The sequence below is a fragment of the Anabrus simplex genome, chromosome X (assembly GCF_040414725.1).
Source record: "Anabrus simplex isolate iqAnaSimp1 chromosome X, ASM4041472v1, whole genome shotgun sequence".
Lineage (NCBI taxonomy): Eukaryota > Metazoa > Arthropoda > Insecta > Orthoptera > Tettigoniidae > Anabrus > Anabrus simplex.
The window spans coordinates 153218552-153238463 of record NC_090279.1 but is presented as its reverse complement, the minus strand read 5'-3'; positions in this window follow the sequence as shown (position 1 = coordinate 153238463).

Here is a 19912-nt window from a genome sequence, read left to right as displayed (position 1 = left end):
TTATTATTATTATTATTATTATTATGTGAATTATTTACAATCCTATCTAACAGTCTAAGCTAAATTTGATCATCGATTAGTTCACAGTCCTACATATTTATTTACATATTATTTTTGTTGTTGCTCATACCTTGGTGCTGGAGGCAGGTTGGATCACCCTCCGGGCTCCGTCATGATGAATTAGAATTCCATCTTGAAGCTGATGTGGTATTCCGAATTTTCACTCACGCATACTTGATACATTTTTATCATGGCGTTACACACGTTCACATTCACATAAACACTCGCATCTTCTAGCACTTCAGTGAAGATTATACAGTAGCACCGCATATACTCCTGACGTGAAGTCGAAAGTTTTCTCTCCGCTACCTGCCTGACGCCTCCTGCTGGTCTCTCACACCCCTCTCAGTTTGTTTACTTACAGCTTACCGGTTGTTCACCTCTTCGGAATATAACAGTTTGCTCAAGGTCTTTAACATCGCGGCCTTCCATTAATGAAAAGTCATTCTCCTCCCTGTCTGCTTTAACTAGTTTCTCCCCATAACATCTCGCTTGCCATGACAGTTCATTGTAAGTGGTAAAAGCAAGCTAAAAGTACAGTTTCCAATGATGTGGAGAAATTTATACTGATCGTCCTCCCAAAATAAAAGAATAAAAATAGCTTTCCAACAAATGTCAAACTACACGTGGATTAGAAAAACCTTATGCCGTTACGTGTTGCGACGTGTTCCATTGTCCCTGTAGGTTGGTAATGTGAGTTCATTTAAGGCAAGTGTTGAAAAGTGTAGCTATTGCCTGTTATCTCTGCATAAGCTCAAAGTAAAGTAAAAGTTTGTTAAAGTGTTCATTTCTCCTGAAATATTACTCTCCCAAGTAAAATACATGGCTCAGTCGCAATGCCAACAAGTGTCTCTGATCGCGTTCCTACCAGACTCAGAATTCACAAAAGTAAAGTTCACACAAGACTGAATTTGAAAGCTGACTAACTGAATTAGCTGACACACTCTAAACACACTCTGAATCAACTAACCCACACTGAAGAATCACCACTCTGCTCGCTGGTTTTGTAATCAGTTCTCCCCCCACCTCGAAAATAGTTCTGTGGAAGGGATGTGGCGTAGTAATCTAGCACTTGGGAGCGCTGTATCATACATCCGTAGGTTAAAGCTTCAAAAATTATGTACAAAATCTTCCTAATTTCGGTCTGACTTACTTGTTATATTGCGCCGTGGGAAACGATCACAGGGTAATCCACACGACGGCACGCGTCACCGGCGTTATTTTCTTCCAGCGAATGGTTTCTTCCCGCCATGACAGTTCAATTCCTGGGCGATACTACTCTTCCGTGTGAAGTTAAAAATTTCTCAATTAGCCACTAATTAATCACCCATTTGCACCGATAAATTTTCAAATATTATTAGGAAGTCAGGACACTGTTTTACACAACTCCTCCGGGCTCCAAATAGCGAAATACTGACTGTAGATTCCCGCTATGACAGGACATTCAAATTTGGAATTTTGTGATTGGCTGAGACTTTCGCGCTCTTCGCAGCATGGATGCTTCCATTTCCTCCCAAGGGTTGGTGGGTGTTATCGTTGTCTCTCTTGTCCTTCTAACTAGGTCAGGCCTCAACGCGTGATTTTCTCGTGAGAACCAAGTAGAAAGTTGCCACTCCTAGCCGGTACCATAAACGTTTATTGGATGCAGCACTCAGGTCGGTCTATAAGCTGTTCGTGCTCTGAGAGAAGTTTCGAGGATCTCCTTGCCGACTGACTGGCGCCAGAATGTTGCTTTGTGACTGCTGGCTTTCACAGCCTACGGTAGTATTCCATATGCGAATTATTCAACTTTTAATTCATAAATTAATTACGTAAATTCGCTTATGGGTGCAATGCTCCCCTACGACATATGAAATCTTACGCGATAGTGGAAGATTTCTCAATTCAACCTATGGTTTACACATACTTGCAGCCATAAGCGAATGTATACTTCTGACTATGAAGTATACCTCTGCTTATGTCTGAGCTTTTCTCTGATTTCTCTCTCTAAACTTCTGTTCTCTTTCTCGAGGTCATCCGCAATCTGCTTCATGACCGCCAGTATCTCAGCCGATTTCTGTTCGCACTCCGGACAATTCTCTTCTGTTCGTTGACCTGTCTCAACCTCGAAATGACTGCCTTCTTCTCGGTTCGTTGATAGAGTTTCCTGGTCATCTTCTTCTGCTTCAGTACACGGGTCATCATCTTCATCTTCTTCTTCCGTGCCGGAACTTGTGTCTTCTCCTGCGTTTGAGCTCCTTCGTTTCTCCATGAGATTCACTTGAGCTGCGCCTGGTGCTGATTTTATATACTTTGAGGTTTGATTCATTCATAATCATTTCATTTTCTCCGTCTAAACTTCTAATTTTATATGCATTGTTTTGCATGTCTTGAATAATGCGGTAAGGACCGATGTACAATGGTGCGAATTTTGCGTAGTATCTCCTTTCAGGATCGGAGATGGCTGGTCTACGGATCAATACAGTTTCACCTACTCTTAATGGCCTGTGAAATCTTCTTCCCCGAACCCTTCTTAGCCTGCGGTCAGCTTGCTCTCTTAAACGCTGTTGTACCTGCTGTGTACACACTTCCGGAGATAATAGGGGTTCAGGCGGACAATTGACGACTGGATGCCAAGGTCTAGCCGGTTGTAAACCATTGTGTACTGTGGCCGGAATTTTTGCTGTTGCTTTATGGACAGTATTATTTATGCAGTCAGTGATCAACGGAAGAATATCTACCCATCGCCAATGCTGTTCTGGGATATAAATTCTGCTGAATTTTGCGATAACTTTCATTACTCTTTCTGCCGGGTTCGACTCTGGATGACGTGTTGAACTCAGAACATGTTGTATTCCTAGTTGCTGTAAACCTGTTTTGAACTGTGCGGAGGTGAACTGTGTTCCGTGATCTGTTAATAATTTCTCCGGTTTTCCCATAGCCGGAATTATTTCTCTATTGATGCATCTTAAAACTGACCTAGTATTGGCCTTTTGCATTGGAGAAAGGTTTGTAAATTTCGAAAATACATCCATGGTGACTAATATAAACTGATTGCCTCTCTGTGATTTCGGGATTTTTCCAATGTGGCTGAGCTATCCGATGGAGTCCTTAATTCCAATTCGGAGGATATTCTTTCTTCCTAGCACCAGTTTCCTTATGTACGGGTGCGTCTGGGTTTAGCGGCCTGCTATTCTGGGTTTCTCTCCTGGCTGGCTGAAGCTCGAGGCTTTCGGCTCCCGTGATATCTGGGTTCATATCCTGGGATTCGATTGCCTGTTTCCATGGATCGCGCTGGTGTTTATTATTCAGATCGTTAATATATCGGCGCCCCTCTTGGTATCTTGGGTCCGAGTTCCTATCTCGTTGGTAATTTCTCCTCTCGCCCCGTCTTCTTTCACGGTCACGATAATTTCTGTCTCTTCCTCTATCTTCCCATCGCCTTCTATCTCGTGATGGATACCCTCTTTGGTATGGCTGCCTGTCCTGATATTTCATTCGCCTATCTGGGTAGTTAGGTCGTCGGTACCACGGACGTTGGATCTCTTCCTCCTGGTGTCGCGTGTTCATATCTCGCCGCGGCACAGCACCTGAATTCGGGCCGTTTACCTGCGCGTTACCTCGTATGTTCACACTCGTGGGATTAGCTAGGTAAGCCCTATGCTCTTGTGCCTGCCTAGTCATTCTTTGCGGTACATTACTGGTTGATGTGGCGTCTAACTCCCTTAAAATTGCCTCAACTTGAGCTGGATCATCTACTCTCGCCGTGATTAGCATTCGCTGCACGTCCGGCGGAAATTGCTTGATTATTGTCTGAACGATTTCCGCGTCAGACACGGGGGAATCTAATTGTCTGAGCTTCACTAATTGGGTTGACATGTACTTGCGAGTGTACAAGTCCATTCTGAGCGCTTGTTGAGTTGACAAGGACCAGTACCTTTCGAGGAAAGCTTTTTTCGAAATCTTCGAATGTCTTAAACGTGTCCACGAAACCGTAGTACCATGTCTTTGCCTGTCCCTCTAGGTATTTTTCTACAACACGTAGTTCCTTGTCTTCTGGGACTTTTATATCTTGGAAATATTGTTTTAATTCCCTCAGATATACTTTCGGGGTAATTTGTGACGTCCCACTAAATTTCTTTGGTTGATCGTCACTTGTGCGCACAATATTTATTATCTGGGTGGAAACTTCATTTCTTTGTGTATTCTCCGGAATTGTTCTTTCTACGTTGAATACCTGTGTCACCGTCTCGCTCTCGGCTTGTTTACTTTGGGGTTGCACCCTCATTTCCTTTACTACCTGCGATTCCGTAGCCTGTTTGTCTACCAGTAGCTTAACCAAAGTTGACAGGTTTTCTCCTTGGGTCTTAATTGCCTGGATTTTTCCCTCAATGACCTCATTAAACTCCTGCCTTATTGATTGCTCATTAAGTGCAATCTCACCCTCAGTCTCTGCTATTTTCTCCGACAGTTCCGTTAACTTTTTCGTGATGTCCTGGGTTTCTGATTTAAGGGTCAAGATTTCATTACTCATTTTCTCCTGAGTCTCTCCAACTTGCACGCATACATTACTTATTTCTTTTTTGGTTTCGTCCTCAATTTCATCTATGCGTTCTTCCAAGAATATGATACTTTGAGCTAAGTCCTTTCCCTGGTCTTGTATCATAGCTCTGGTTTCCCTCATAATCTCCTTAAAAGTTGCGCTATGGCTGTCTAGCTGTTCTTGTATCTGCGCCTGTACATCCGCTAATTTCTTTATTTCATCCATTGTCTCCTGCCTGTTCGCATTACACGCTTGCATAAGTTTGTCCTGGTTTGCCTGTAATTCTTTCTTCAATTCAACCTGGCTCTTTATAAGTTTCTGCTCGAGCTTTTCCTCACACTGTTTAAATTCTACTAAGACTTGTTCCTGTATTGCCTCTACTTTATTTGTAAGTTCGGCTTGGCTACTTTCAATCTTAGCCGCTAATTCCGCCTGGCTACCTTCTACCTTGTTTGCAAGTTCAGCCTGACTGGATTTTAACTCATCATGACTTATTTTAATTTCATTAGTCGCTACGCTTAAATCACTGATTGTTTTTATTAACATGTCCCACTGCTCGTGGCTAATCGACATATTCGTATACTGAGAGAGACGACTGAGACCTTCAGGTTCCCCAACAATACTTCCAACACATGCAAGACATAGTAATCACCAATACAAAACAATCTTATCCTAAATTTGGATAAAATTATACAAAACATGTTAGTCATAATTGATACCATTACCTGTCAAACAGTACTACCACAGCATTCATATTTATCAATACTTAGTAAACCTATGTTCATGGCTGTCAGTCTGGGTACACAAATAAATTAAATATAAAGTGCAAAGTCCCGGGGATAAGCAAATCTGGCCCTAAAGGTGGGCGACACGCTTTTCACTCCTCACTCCGGCCCCTGTGTCCTTCTCAAGGCAACAAATGCGGTGAACTTCTTCCTTCTTCTGTGCGCCGGCTGCTCCTGTAATAAATGACATTTAAATGATACTCACCGCTGCATGTAGACTCTTCTTCCTCAGTCGCGGTGCGTCCGATAATATCCCCTGTGATAGGCCACACGTCGATCAGGAAGTGAGGAAATGAAAAGATGGGGTAAACTAACTATAAATGACGGTACCCAAAGACTGAATTAAAATTTAAATAACAAACTGATTTATTGAACAAAGTGCAAAGTGCCAAAATTGAAAATAAACTGGTTGAAAATGTAAACAAAGTGTAATGAAATAGAAATTAAGAAAATTAAAGATCTGCCTTACAATAACTCAATTATCTGCCTAATAAAATTTGACTGAAAGTCGATCAAAATTTGAAATATTCCAGGTTATGTTGACACTGTCTTCAAGACGATGACGTGAATAAATTCAAAACTCTGCTCAGAAAATACCACCTCATTTGAAATACTGAATTGTACTACATAGAAAAATGTCTCTCAAAATAAATTAGTGTAGTTGAATAATTAATTAATTAATCATCAAATCAACACTGACTCAGAGGTGTTTATCAAATCTATAACACATGTGGCTCAGTTGGGAAACACCCAACTTTAAAAATAATCGTGGACTGCACTAACCATGTGTAACAAATAAAGAATAATTCAAAGAAAACAGCCATGAACATCGTACTTCATTTACCACATAACCATTGTCACATTCAAACTACTCATGGTTGAAAAGGAAATTATTGAAACATGAACCTGAGTGTTACATTTACTCGTCTAATTATTTAAACTTCACTTGCATGACTGTGATAGCCTGGACTTCCTAAAATAATCCAAATGATTAGGCAAAGTGCCTCATGTTTACATTTCAAATAAAAGCGATCCTTGTACATTAAAATTTTACTTAATTTGCCGCTGACTGCATTTCATTACGAACTCATTATTTGTGGTACCACCACTAGATGGAGGCAGATCCCATCTTATTTACCTCATTCATTGCGGCAGTTATTATACAACTGGTTTATTAAAGATCGTTTCATTTCCTAATTAAAAATGTAGTGGATTTTAACTGCTTGGTAATTACTGAATGTCTGGTATGAGCATACCACTACTATGGTTTTGACTATGACCTAATCGATGATCTCTTATCCTAACACATGAAATCTTATTTACATAATTAGACCTGTTAATGGAGAAACACTGCTCCAACAAAAGAAAATACAGAAATCAAACTAGCCTAACTACACCTATCTATTTACATCAAATCAAATACAAATAATTCACATACGATCACATCCTACAAATAAACGGTACTAAAAGGTACACAAAGAAAGAATAATAAATAAACAAATCTAGATCCCAACATCGCTGCCTGCTGAAAATTAATAAGAATAAATGCGCAAATATCGGAGTCTACAGAAAATTTTCCCCGCTACGAGTAGCAAAACTATTGTGAATTTGACGGCAATCTCTAACCTCAGACGACAAATGTCTGGCCATGACACTATTTAACCTTTATGGACAATAATTACTGCTATTCCATGTCATCCATGACTCTACATGACTGTCAAAGTGCACATTGATTCGTCGCTCTGCCCACGTATACCTCATGCTTTAATTAGCATATATTCCGAGCATCTACTTTCCCTGGAACTATTTGAAAAAAATACAGGCTTCTGCCTACAATCATAACCCATGTCGTTACGTATTTAACACTCTTGGTTAAATTATTCATCTCTCAATTCTATTTACTCATCATTATTCTCGACGTAGTACCTCATAATACGGCCTCGCTCGTATCCGGCGGGCGAAATATCTGTCGTGCACATCTCTATTCCTTACGACAGTTCATGACATTGTCCAATTCCATTATCAACGCAGATCATCAGGGATATCATTCACTTAGCTCGATCTCTAGATCATTCTCTGCTTCACATATCAAAAAATATCAGAGCTGATTCATCAATGGCTTCCTGTCACCAACTGTTTACTAAAATGACGAGATTGCCTCTCAAAACACAGCTATTGAAAAATGTGTAACCGCAACTACACACAGAAATAAATACTCGCGTCCACCAAAATCGTCGCAAAATACACGGTATAAGAACTACCGGAAACGGTCATCTGAATGATGATTCCACAACATAAAACAAGCTGAATGCGCAAGTAGCAAAATAAGCATTAAAATCAACAAGGCGGCGTCTACAAAATCATAATGCCAACAGAAAAATCGCTCATAACTAAAGTTACAATAACATGATGATTATTATTATTATTATTATTATAAAAATCGGCATTACACTCATTAAGATCTAATAATATAGCATCCTAAACTGTCAAAGTGACTTACTACAAATGATCCATAATAATTATGCAAACACATCTACGTAAAGAAAGTGCGCAAAATAACCCTAGCTAAAAGTGCAAAAGTTATTATTATTATTATTATTATTATTATTATTATTATTATTATTATTATTATTATTATTATTATTATTATTATTATTATTATTATTATGTGAATTATTTACAATCCTATCTAACAGTCTAGGCTACATTTGATTATCGATTAGTTCACAGTCCTACATATTTATTTACATATTATTTTTGTTGTTGCTCATACCTTGGTGCTGGAGGCAGGTTGGATCACCCTCCGGGCTCCGTCATGATGAATTAGAATTCCATCTTGAAGCTGATGTGGTATTCCGAATTTTCACTCACGCATACTTGATACATTTTTATCATGGCGTTACACACGTTCACATTTACATAAACACTCGCCTCCTGCTGGTCTCTCACACCCCTCTCAGTTTGTTTACTTACAGCTTACCGGTTGTTCACCTCTTCGGAACATAACAGTTTGTTCAAGGTCTTTAACATCGCGGCCTTCCATTAATGAAAAGTCATTCTCCTCCCTGTCTGCTTTAACTAGTTTCTCCCCATAACATCTCGCTTGCCATGACAGTTCATTGTAAGTGGTAAAAGCAAGCTAAAAGTACAGTTTCCAATGATGTGGAGAAATTTATACTGATCGTCCTCCCAAAATAAAAGAATAAAAATAGCTTTCCAACAAATGTCAAACTACACGTGGATTAGAAAAACCTTATGCCGTTACGTGTTGCGACGTGTTCCATTGTCCCTGTAGGTTGGTAATGTGAGTTCATTTAAGGCAAGTGTTGAAAAGTGTAGCTATTGCCTGTTATCTCTGCATAAGCTCAAAGTAAAGTAAAAGTTTGTTAAAGTGTTCATTTCTCCTGAAATATTACTCTCCCAAGTAAAATACATGGCTCAGTCGCAATGCCAACAAGTGTCTCTGATCGCGTTCCTACCAGACTCAGAATTCACAAAAGTAAAGTTCACACAAGACTGAATTTGAAAGCTGACTAACTGAATTAGCTGACACACTCTAAACACACTCTGAATCAACTAACCCACACTGAAGAATCACCACTCTGCTCGCTGGTTTTGTAATCAGTTCTCCCCCCACCTCGAAAATAGTTCTGTGGAAGGGATGTGGCGTAGTAATCTAGCACTTGGGAGCGCTGTATCATACATCCGTAGGTTAAAGCTTCAAAAATTATGTACAAAATCTTCCTAATTTCGGTCTGACTTACTTGTTATATTGCGCCGTGGGAAACGATCACAGGGTAATCCACACGACGGCGCGCGTCACCGGCGTTATTTTCTTCCAGCGAATGGTTTCTTCCCGCCATGACAGTTCAATTCCTGGGCGATACTACTCTTCCGTGTGAAGTTAAAAATTTCTCAATTAGCCACTAATTAATCACCCATTTGCACCGATAAATTTTCAAATATTATTAGGAAGTCAGGACACTGTTTTACACAACTCCTCCGGGCTCCAAATAGCGAAATACTGACTGTAGATTCCCGCTATGACAGGACATTCAAATTTGGAATTTTGTGATTGGCTGAGACTTTCGCGCTCTTCGCAGCATGGATGCTTCCATTTCCTCCCAAGGGTTGGTGGGTGTTATCGTTGTCTCTCTTGTCCTTCTAACTAGGTCAGGCCTCAACGCGTGATTTTCTCGTGAGAACCAAGTAGAAAGTTGCCACTCCTAGCCGGTACCATAAACGTTTATTGGATGCAGCACTCAGGTCGGTCTATAAGCTGTTCGTGCTCTGAGAGAAGTTTCGAGGATCTCCTTGCCGACTGACTGGCGCCAGAATGTTGCTTTGTGACTGCTGGCTTTCACAGCCTACGGTAGTATTCCATATGCGAATTATTCAACTTTTAATTCATAAATTAATTACGTAAATTCGCTTATGGGTGCAATATGGGCGCTATAATCAAGTATGGACCGAATGGTTGGACGATATAGTTGTAATGCTGACAAGGGTTCAGCACCCCATGCACGTTTCGTTACCGTTCGTAAGATAGTAATATAACGATCAGATTTCCGAATTAAATACTGTATTTGGGGTTGCCATGTAAGTCTTTGGTCGATATATATGCCTAGATATAAGTGTTGTGGAACAAAGGGGATGCTATAGGTATCAAAGTTAATAGGCTTTTATCAAAGGTTCGTTTATTTGTAAAGATCATCGCTGCACATTTAGCGATTGAAAGTGAAAGACCATGGGTTGTTAGCCTCCGAAGGACTAAACTTAAAACGCAAGATATTGTGGCTCTACAATGGTCAATGTTGGAGTGAGAACAATAAATAACATAATCATCCGAGTAAGCGAGAATTCGAGCGTGCGGAGTCACAATAGATTCGAGATCTTTCATATAAAGGGCAAACAAAATTCCACTTAGTATCGAACCCTGTGGTAATCCTTGTGATGTATAGCGGCTTTCAATTGTGTGTTGAGTTGATTTAATGGTTAACCGGCGATTGGTAAATAGTTGATTTAAAATAGAAGGGAATTTGATGGGAAATCCAGAAATAAATAATTTCTCCCAGAGAATATGTAATAACACAGCATCATAGGCACCTTTAATATCCAAAAAGACTGCCACGGTAGATTGTTTCCGCCATTTTGCCAATAAGATGCCAAATAGGAAAATAGTGATAGGTTCCTGTGTACTATTGCCACGTCTAAAAGCGAACTGATACTTAGGTAATAGCGAGTGATATTCCAATAACCACGCCATTCGTTTCATGAGGATTTTACAGAAGACTTTCCGTATACATGATCCCAAAACTATGCCACGAAAATTTTCAGGTTCGGTAGGTCGTTTTGTTGGTTTCAAAATAGGAGTTATGAAAAAATCGTTCCATGTTGTTGGTACGTATAATGTCTCAAGAATACTATTTTTTTTGCTAGTTGTTTTACGTCGCACCGACACAGATAGGTCTTACGGCGACGATGGGACAGGAAAGGGCTAGGAGTGGGAAGGAAGCGGCCGTGGCCTTAATTAAGGTACAGCCCCAGCATTTCCCTGGTGTGAAAATGGGAAACCACGGAAAACCATTTTCAGGGCTGCCGACAGTGGGGTTCGAACCTACTATCTCCCGAATACTGGATACTGGCCGCACTTAAGCGACTGCAGCTATCGAGCTCGGTCAAGAATACTATTATAATATTGTAGTAAATAAATTTAGGCGTGAGGGGGTAGGGCCCTGAGCATGAGATAAGTAATTGCATCAGGTCCTGGGGACGAGCTTTTAACGGTACATAATACAGATTGTAGTTCGTTATATGTAATTGGCTTTAATAACGAAGTAAAAGAACGAGAATTGTCCTGTGAGGTGGGTAGAAATGGCGGATTTACTGATACTGGGGCGAGGGTATATAAAAAGTCTTCTAAAACTTGTCGCGGATAGGAAGAATAAGTTTGGTATTGGAATGTTCGCGTTATCATGCGGATCACGATCCAGAATTTCGCTACTGGTAATTGAGGAGTTAATGTAGAAATAAAGGCCTGCCAAGCTTTTCGTTTTTTTAGCATTAAAGACAAGCTTTGTTTTTGCAATATGATTTCGCAATTGGAAATAATGCTGCTGAGTCATTGATTGGCGGTATTGTTTAAATAATTGTTTTCGCTGGTGAATGAGATCGTGACATTCTTTATCCCACCATTTTATTTCATATTCCTGTGGGTGGGTCGTCACTTTAAGCGGTCGACACGGATGAAACATATTTAAATATTGGGTTAAATAAGGGAATAAGGTTGGAAAGGTAATAGGTGACTCGTGTTCCTGCTGCAAGATATGATTGAGATATGATTGATAGTTTGAAATATTGAAATTTTTATAAGATCGGACATTACTTATACATGAAGGTGTCTTAAACTGGGAAATTATTGGGCGATTACCATATGTTATGATGATGGGGAAGTGATCACTGGTGTAGATATCAGATAATGTGTGCCAGGTGGTGACAGGGACCATGGTTGGACGACATAATGTAAGGTCTACGGCACTGGGTGGAGATCCAGGCGGAGTTAAACGGGTCGGGGAACCATCGTTTAAAATAAACCGATTCTGATGATTTGAGGTAGCAAATAAATTGGAGCTTTTTATTGTATCTATGATACACCGCCATTCGGTGTGATGGCAATTGAAATCACCAAGAATGAAAAGGTGTTGGAATGTTGTAAATTGTTGGAAAAATTGCGTTCATTGATTCTGAGTAGTGAAAATGTGGGGGGGCAATAGATATTTATAAAACAAGTATTATGGTGTACAATCCCTACTGCATAAGTGCGTGGGATGAAATATTGCAAAGGTAATTGTGTACAGGGTAATGAAGTTTGTACACATGTGGCGACTCCATCAAAACCGTTACCATCGTATCGGAATACTTGATAACCTCTTAATCTGAAAATGAAATGTGGTTGAAACCATGTTTCTTGTAAGCAAATAATATTAGCTTGCGTTTCGTTTATTAATATTTGTAACTCATGTCGTTTAGAGCTGGCACTTGGACAATTCCATTGGAGTAATGTAATCATTCAAGAATGTTCATGATAGAATCTCGTAGTTTATATAATACATGGTGAATCTGAGTCTCGTGGCTCATACTTTGGATTAACATTACCAGCAATTGCTGGATTTCTTGTTGAAGTCGTTCCTTGATAGGAGGATAGCTTATGTCATGGGGGGCTGCGGGAGGTTGCTGCCCATTAGATGGTGACGAACTTGATGGGTATGATAAACGCAGAGGTTGTTGCATGGCACTCGTTGACGGGAATGAATTTACGGGAACCGAAGGCTCATTTCGCAGGATGGCCATGTATCCTTGTCTATCAAAGCCGGGCTCGGGTGTAGGAGGGGGAGATTGCATGATGACTTGAGTAAACTTACGTTTACGAGGGTTTGGTGTCGGAGGAGATGGGGGATTCGATGGTAGAGGAGGGAACTGATGTTCTTGTTGTTCGGAATGGTAAATTGGAAGGGCAATTCGAGCTTTAGCTTCGAGAAAAGACAGGTATTCAGTACTCATTAACCTTTTAATGTTAACTTGATACTTGTGTTCAGGACAAGTTGAGGAACCCGTATCATGATTTTTCTTACAGTAGGTGCATTGCGTGAATTGCTCAGTACAAGCCTGGGTTTCATGCTGCTGCGAACATTTCCCACAACGTGCATTTTTGGCTTGACATTACCGAATTGTATGTTCATAGCGCTGGCATTTGCGACAGCGAATAGGTGAAAAGATGTAATGTTAAACTGCCATATACACCTTATATAAGGCTACATGGGATGGGAGCGTTTGAGCCCTGAAAACTATTTTTATAGAACCTGTAGGAAGGTATTGGGTTTCTCCATCTTGAATTGCACGACGATTAAGATTCCAGATACTGTAATATTTCATCATTCGATAGGCCTTTTTCAACTCCACGAATAATTCCGACTCGTAACACTTGTGAAGATGGAATATAAGCTTTAATTTTTAGGGTTTCAAGAATAGTGTTACTCAAAAAGGCATTGGCTTGAGAAGCCGTATGGAAAGTGACTTGTAGTCTATTGCGTCCCTCACGTTGGATAGATTTTGACGTTGAGCTTAGTTTCATAGAATCGGCGACCAAGTGCCATAGGGTGTAAACTGCCTATGTTTTGATCGTTAATAGGTTCAACGAATACAAAGAAGGGTCCAAGATGAAAGTGATTATAATATTCCGGGGGAGAAGCTACGGGGGACACCTCGGAATGATTGTTAAGTTGTTCTGGATTACAACGGTCTGCCACTTCCGTACTACGCCTCTGTACATTTGTCTCAGAGGACTGAGAACCTTGCTGTTGTGTCGTATTACTAGGTAAATCAGTTATGGATTCCTCATCCATGGGTACGACAATCTCACGTTCCACTCTTAGATTATGCCCAGCCACTTTCAACGTTCCGCCACTGTCGGTCTCCATAACTTCTCACTCCTTCACCACACTTAAGCAAAACACAATTAATTACCACTACCGCGCACCACTGACTCGCACAACTAAGGTAGTGTACCGTACAACGATCACTGCGTGACTGTCACAAACGTCAAAAACGTGGTCGTCCCACGTGGTCCAAGTTGTCAAACTCAAATCGACCAATAGCAATCGGGAGATGTTTCTACCAATAGGAGCTGCCGTATTCGTCACGTGGACTTAGGGTGAGTGACGTGATGTACAACAGCGCGCCCACACGAGTGGAGGGCGATAGTATTCAATCTGAGCCGGGCCCTCGGAAGGGTAGGACCTATGCCGCTGTCAAACCCTTGCACAAGGCCGGGAAATACGGCACACTTGTAGACTCGTCCTCGAGATACTTTCGACAAGCGCCGCTAGAGTTCTCTTTACTGTTCTGTCTCGCCCGCTCATCGCAACACGTTCGAATATGAAAAACCAAAAAAAAATCATTAAAACTAGTAATTTCAGAAGGCAGCAAACAGATATGAGATCAAGGACAGACCAAGAGCAATTGTTTGACTTATTTTCTACAACGTATTTCTTACAATATGCTTAAACGAAATAAGTAATTCACGAAAGAAGCAGAGAAATCTGATAGCGAGTTTGTCACTTCTTAACGATTCCTTTAATTGTGCCTCAGAGCATTCGATAAGCGGATCGAGATTGCGGTCATAAATAACTTTGGGTTTAATCGCCCTTTCACCAATTATCAGCGATCCAATCTTTAGCTCCGCACATCTGATGTTTTGACATTCGTTTTGAAGCCGCTGTTTGGTGAGCGATGTTATGCCCGTTTCGCCATTAGAAAATCCTATGTAATATTTTTAGCGTCTTTTGATACGATAGAGTTAGGCAGTGCAAGGATCACAGAAATCTGTAACTGGTAAGTGCTTTCCTATGCCAGAGGACACAAATATTTAGCGTCGTTTCACCGTATTTCTCTTTTTTCTTCCCTTAAAATTAAATTTGTGTTCGCCTCTGTGGTGTAGTGGTTAGTGTGATTAGCTGTCACCCCCGGAGGTCCGGGTTCGATTCCCGGCCCTGTCACGAAATTTGAAAAGTGGTATGAGGGCTGGAACGGGGTCCACTCAGCCTCGGGAGGTCACCGGAGTTGAGGTGGGTTCGATTCCCACCTCAGCCATCCTCGAAGTGGTTTTCCGTGGTCTCCCACTTCTCCTTCAGGCAAATGCCGAGATAGTACCTAATTTATGCCACGGCCTCTTCCTTCCCTCTTCCCTGCCTGTCCTTTCCGATCTTCCCATCCCTCCACAAGGCCCCTGTTCAGCATAGCAGGTGAGGCTGCCTGGGCGAGGTACTGGTCATCCTCCCCAGCTGTACAGCCCGAACCAAAGTCTGGCGCTCCAGGACACTACCCTTGAGGCGGTAGAGGTGGAATCCCTCGCTGCGTCCGAGGAAAAACCGACCCTGGAGGGTAAACGGATGAAGAAAGAAGATGAAAATTAAATTCGTTCTAACAGGAATAAAGCTCGTAAACTTTTTTTCTGATTTCATTACCCATATCCTACTTCTCGATTTACAGATAGTTTTCTGTAATCTGGTATTTAATTTTCTCATCCGTATATTTTTTAGATTTAACAGAGATACTCTTAGACTTTCCTTGATATAGAAACGAGACTTGTACCCCTTTTTGTTTGTGGCTGATGTATGAAGAATATTTGGTATGTTCATCGTTATCTGAATCGGAACTTTTACTAAATTTTGATGGCAATACATCCTTTTTGGGAGCTGGACACTTCCTGCGTTTGACATTTTCTTGTTTATGAACAGGATACACAATGAAAACAGAAGGAAGTTTGATTGATGTGCTTACAATGAAATCTGTTTTATGAGAAGAATTGCTAGGTACCTCACAAAATCAACACAGCATCACAATAGGGAACATGCATGATCCGGGATTTTAATTAAAAATATGCTAATCTGATTAAAAATTTCATGCAGAATTCAAAAATGTGATCAGAATGTACAAATAATAACTCTAAACATGATAAAACTATAAATCAATGTACGAAACTGTCACGTGACGCAAGTACGCGAACTCATTGGTCTGACGTCATCGTACAGGTTGACTGAATTAGCAGACGAAATAACACATAGTGTGCTGTGAAAAGTAGGATACACTTCGCGTATTTCTACTTTATGTTAGTGTCTGGTATGGTTAAATTCGAAGTCTATACATTGGATAATAATCTGAGTGGTATATTTTAGACTTAAAATGAATCCTGCGCAGACAGTGAGGAAGAAAACTTATAAATGGTGTAGAGTTCCGATGTGCAATAGCACATCGCATACCATACCAAACAAATTGTATATAAATGTTCCAAAGACGCTAAAACTAGGACGAAATGGATTTTGGCGAGCCGGAGAAATGCTGGTGATATATCGGAAAAGTCTACATTTATTTTTTATGAAAATTTTAACGTAAGATGAATTTGTTGAATTTTCAATCACTTTTCCATGTCAGCCGTTCTAGTGGTAAAACTTTAAATTTTAATGTATGATGCTTTATTTAAATGCTTCAATTACATTTTGGAATATGAAAGTAAAAAAAAGTGCATTAATTAATGCTGATTATTAAAGTATTCTCCAAACCTAACCTATGTTTTGGGAGATCCATGTAAAGATAATAAATCAAAGGGGTTACGAACCATTTTGACAGCTCTAATTCTACCAATTTATCTTGGCATGCGACAGTTATATATGTCCTTATTGAAGAGCTTAATTGGTAAAGAAATTTAGGCTATATCTAAATACTCTATAATGTAACAAAGAATAGGCGTGTACATCATGAAAGAAAACAACGTGAATTTAACAAATGTATAACTCTATACAAAACCAATGCTTGTCTGTTGGGGTCTTATAAGGTAACAATGCTCAATCATAATATTTATCATAATATTAATGAAATAAATAATATAATTGCACATAGGTGAAAATAGTGATGTAGGTGTTTAAAATATTATCCAACTTAGCCTAAGTTTTAGGTTATACAAGCCAAGTCAATAAACCGTAGGGTAAAAATACCGCGCGAGTTGGCCGTGCGGTTAGGAGCGCGCAGGTGTGAGCTCGCATCCAGGAGATAGTGGGTTTTGAACCCCACTGCCGGCAGCCCTGAAGATGGTTTTCCGTGGTTTCCCATTTTCACACCAGGCAAATGCTGAGGCTGTACCTAAGGCCACGGCCGCTTCGTTTCCATTCCTAGACCTTTCCTGTCCCATCGTCGCCATAAGACCTATATGTGACGGTGTGACGTAAAGCAAACAGCAAAAAAAAGTAAAAGTCACAGCACCGAAAGACATTCCTGTATTGAACCACTAAAATGTCACCAGGACACTTTTTTTTACCCGATATGCTCAGCTTGCTAAAAGCCAAATGTAATTAATGTTATTGGCTTTACGCCCCGCTAACTACTTCTACGATTTTCGGAGACGCCGATGTGCAGGAATTTAGTCCTGCAGGAGTTCTTTTACGTGTCAGGAAATCTACCGACACGAGGCTGACGTATTTGAGCACCTTCAACTACCACCGGACTGAACCAGAATCGAACCTGCAAAGTTGGGGTCAGAAGGCCAGCACCTCAACCGTTTGAACCACTCAGCCCGACTTGTGAAAACTAGATGAAGTCATATTTATCTGTATCATGCTTAACTTTTTCCCGCCACAAAGATATTTGATGTTTTTCTGTCATGGGCCCCGGAAGTGGATAGGCCAGTTGTCCCAACCATAAATATATATATATTTTTGGGAATGATAGATTATAGCCCTATAGTACTATGATCTTTCTTTCTTTCTTAATCAGTTTATCCTTCAGGGTTGGTTTCCTCTCGGACTCAGCGAAGGATTTCACCTCTACCACTTCAAGGGTAGTGTTCTGGAACGTGAGACTTTGGGTATGGTGATGAAACTGGTGAGGAGGGACATTGCCTCGCCCAGGCGGCTTCACCTGCTATGCTCAACAGGGGCCTTGTTGGAGGATGGGAGGATCGGAAGGGAGAGACAAGGAAGAGGGAAGGAAACGGCCGTGGCCTTAGGTGACTGGAGGAGAAATGGGAAAATACGAAAAACCACTTCGAGGGTGGCTGAGGTCGGATTCGACACCCTTCTACTCAGTTGACCTCCCGAGGCTGAGTAGACCCCGTTCCAGCCCTCGTACTATTTGTTTTCAACTTTCATGGCAGAGCCGGGAATCGAAACCGGGCCTCCGGTAGTGGCACACATTAACCACTACACCACAGAAGCGGACTAGTACTATAATGCTACCTATATGTTTATGTTAGTGCTGAAATCCGATTTCTTACTTTACTAATGCTGAAAGCCCGAAAATGTAATGTTATTCTTTAATAGGGGAATCAGTCTAGAAGGAAATGTTAAAAGTGATGTGATATCTATCCAGGTTCGTTGTTATCCTAATACTATGGGTTACAGTACATTGCACGTATATAAAAGACGCCACTAACAAACTTGCTTGTTATCCGCAAATTTCTGCGGCCACAAAGGTCACATTTTTCAAGAATGATGACATCTACACATGGTAGATTGTCTGACTGTGCTGTTTTGAACCTTTCTTCTGTCATTTCGAAGTTATTCGCGATCATGAATAATAAACAATCGGCTTTTAGCAACGGCTGATGCACAACGGCTGGTAGAGCTGCAAGCGATACTGGATCGTGACGTCACAGCGCGCCGCGTACGTCAGAGGCCGTTTCACTCGCCTTGCAGAAAGGCACTATTAAATATTTTTTTAATGGTAGAAAACAAGGCAACTTACCACAATGTAATACGTTTACGTACTATTTCATTGGTGTACTTTTCAAAAAAAATGTTCTTGAAAATGATGCATGTTCCCAATTACTCCGCATATCACATTGTTAAAGTCCACCAAGTACAGAACGGAAACCTGACATCTAGCGGCCAAACTGTGAACACGGCCGGGCCGCTTTTTCAGCGACAAATTTGTAGCTATGTCCCGGCCTTGTATATCTCGTAGGCAACGGTTCGAGCAGGATCGAGCCGTTGCCTACGAGATTGATTTGTTGTTGCTGTTGTTGTTGTTGTTGATGATGATGATGATGATGATGATGACGATGATGATGACGGATTATTTTTGGGCTTTTTTATCGAAGTAATTTCACCCAGTCTACAATCCCTTTCTTGATGAACAACACTGATACAATTGAACACACCAATCCACGAAGAGGTTTCTTTTTTAAAAGGAATTCACTCCACTATATTCCACTATGTCACTATCACCGAATACTTCAAAAATATAATGAATCACTCCGATGGAATCAGAAATATTATTGGCACACTTTATCTTGGTGCATTTTTTTTCTTGATACTCATGGGCTCCTTCACTGTTGCCCAGCAACTATGCGAATGAATAGAATAAATCACACGCAAAATAGAGTCGATTAATGGAGGGGTTTAACACTGATGTCCCTGAAAGCAGGCAAGGTATTCACAGTTCACACCAAAAAAATCTTGCACTTAGTTCAAAATGGAAGCCGGAACGTAGTGTCCGAAGGTAGATAAAAGAAGTATGAAGAGGACAACATCATCACCTGCAAATATGAGCGAGCTGGGGACGTGTCACGCAAATTCCCGTATGGAACGAAATTTTTTGAAGTTAGAGTGGCAGGTGTAGAGGGGATCGCTCATGAGTCTGTGGAATGAGTGCAACTATGTGGTAAGGAGGCTGACCTAGAACCTCTAAGTGTATGGGAAGTAAGCAAATAAGCAGAAAGGTAGAGAGACGCAGGAGAAATCACAGGGACACAAAGGTGCTAATCTTCACGCTGAAGTGACCCATCTTGGAGTCTTTTTACTACTCGAACACGACGTGGTCTACAACTGGAGATGGAAAAACATTAAGGAAAGATCCATGGGGGGGTAAAAAAACTAATAAGAGGGTGAACATTTAAGAATTGGGAAGGAAAAATGAGATAAATTCCGGAAAGTGTAGTGTATAGATAAACGTACTAACCTAAAACCATAACACGCGATGTTTGATCTGGTTGAAA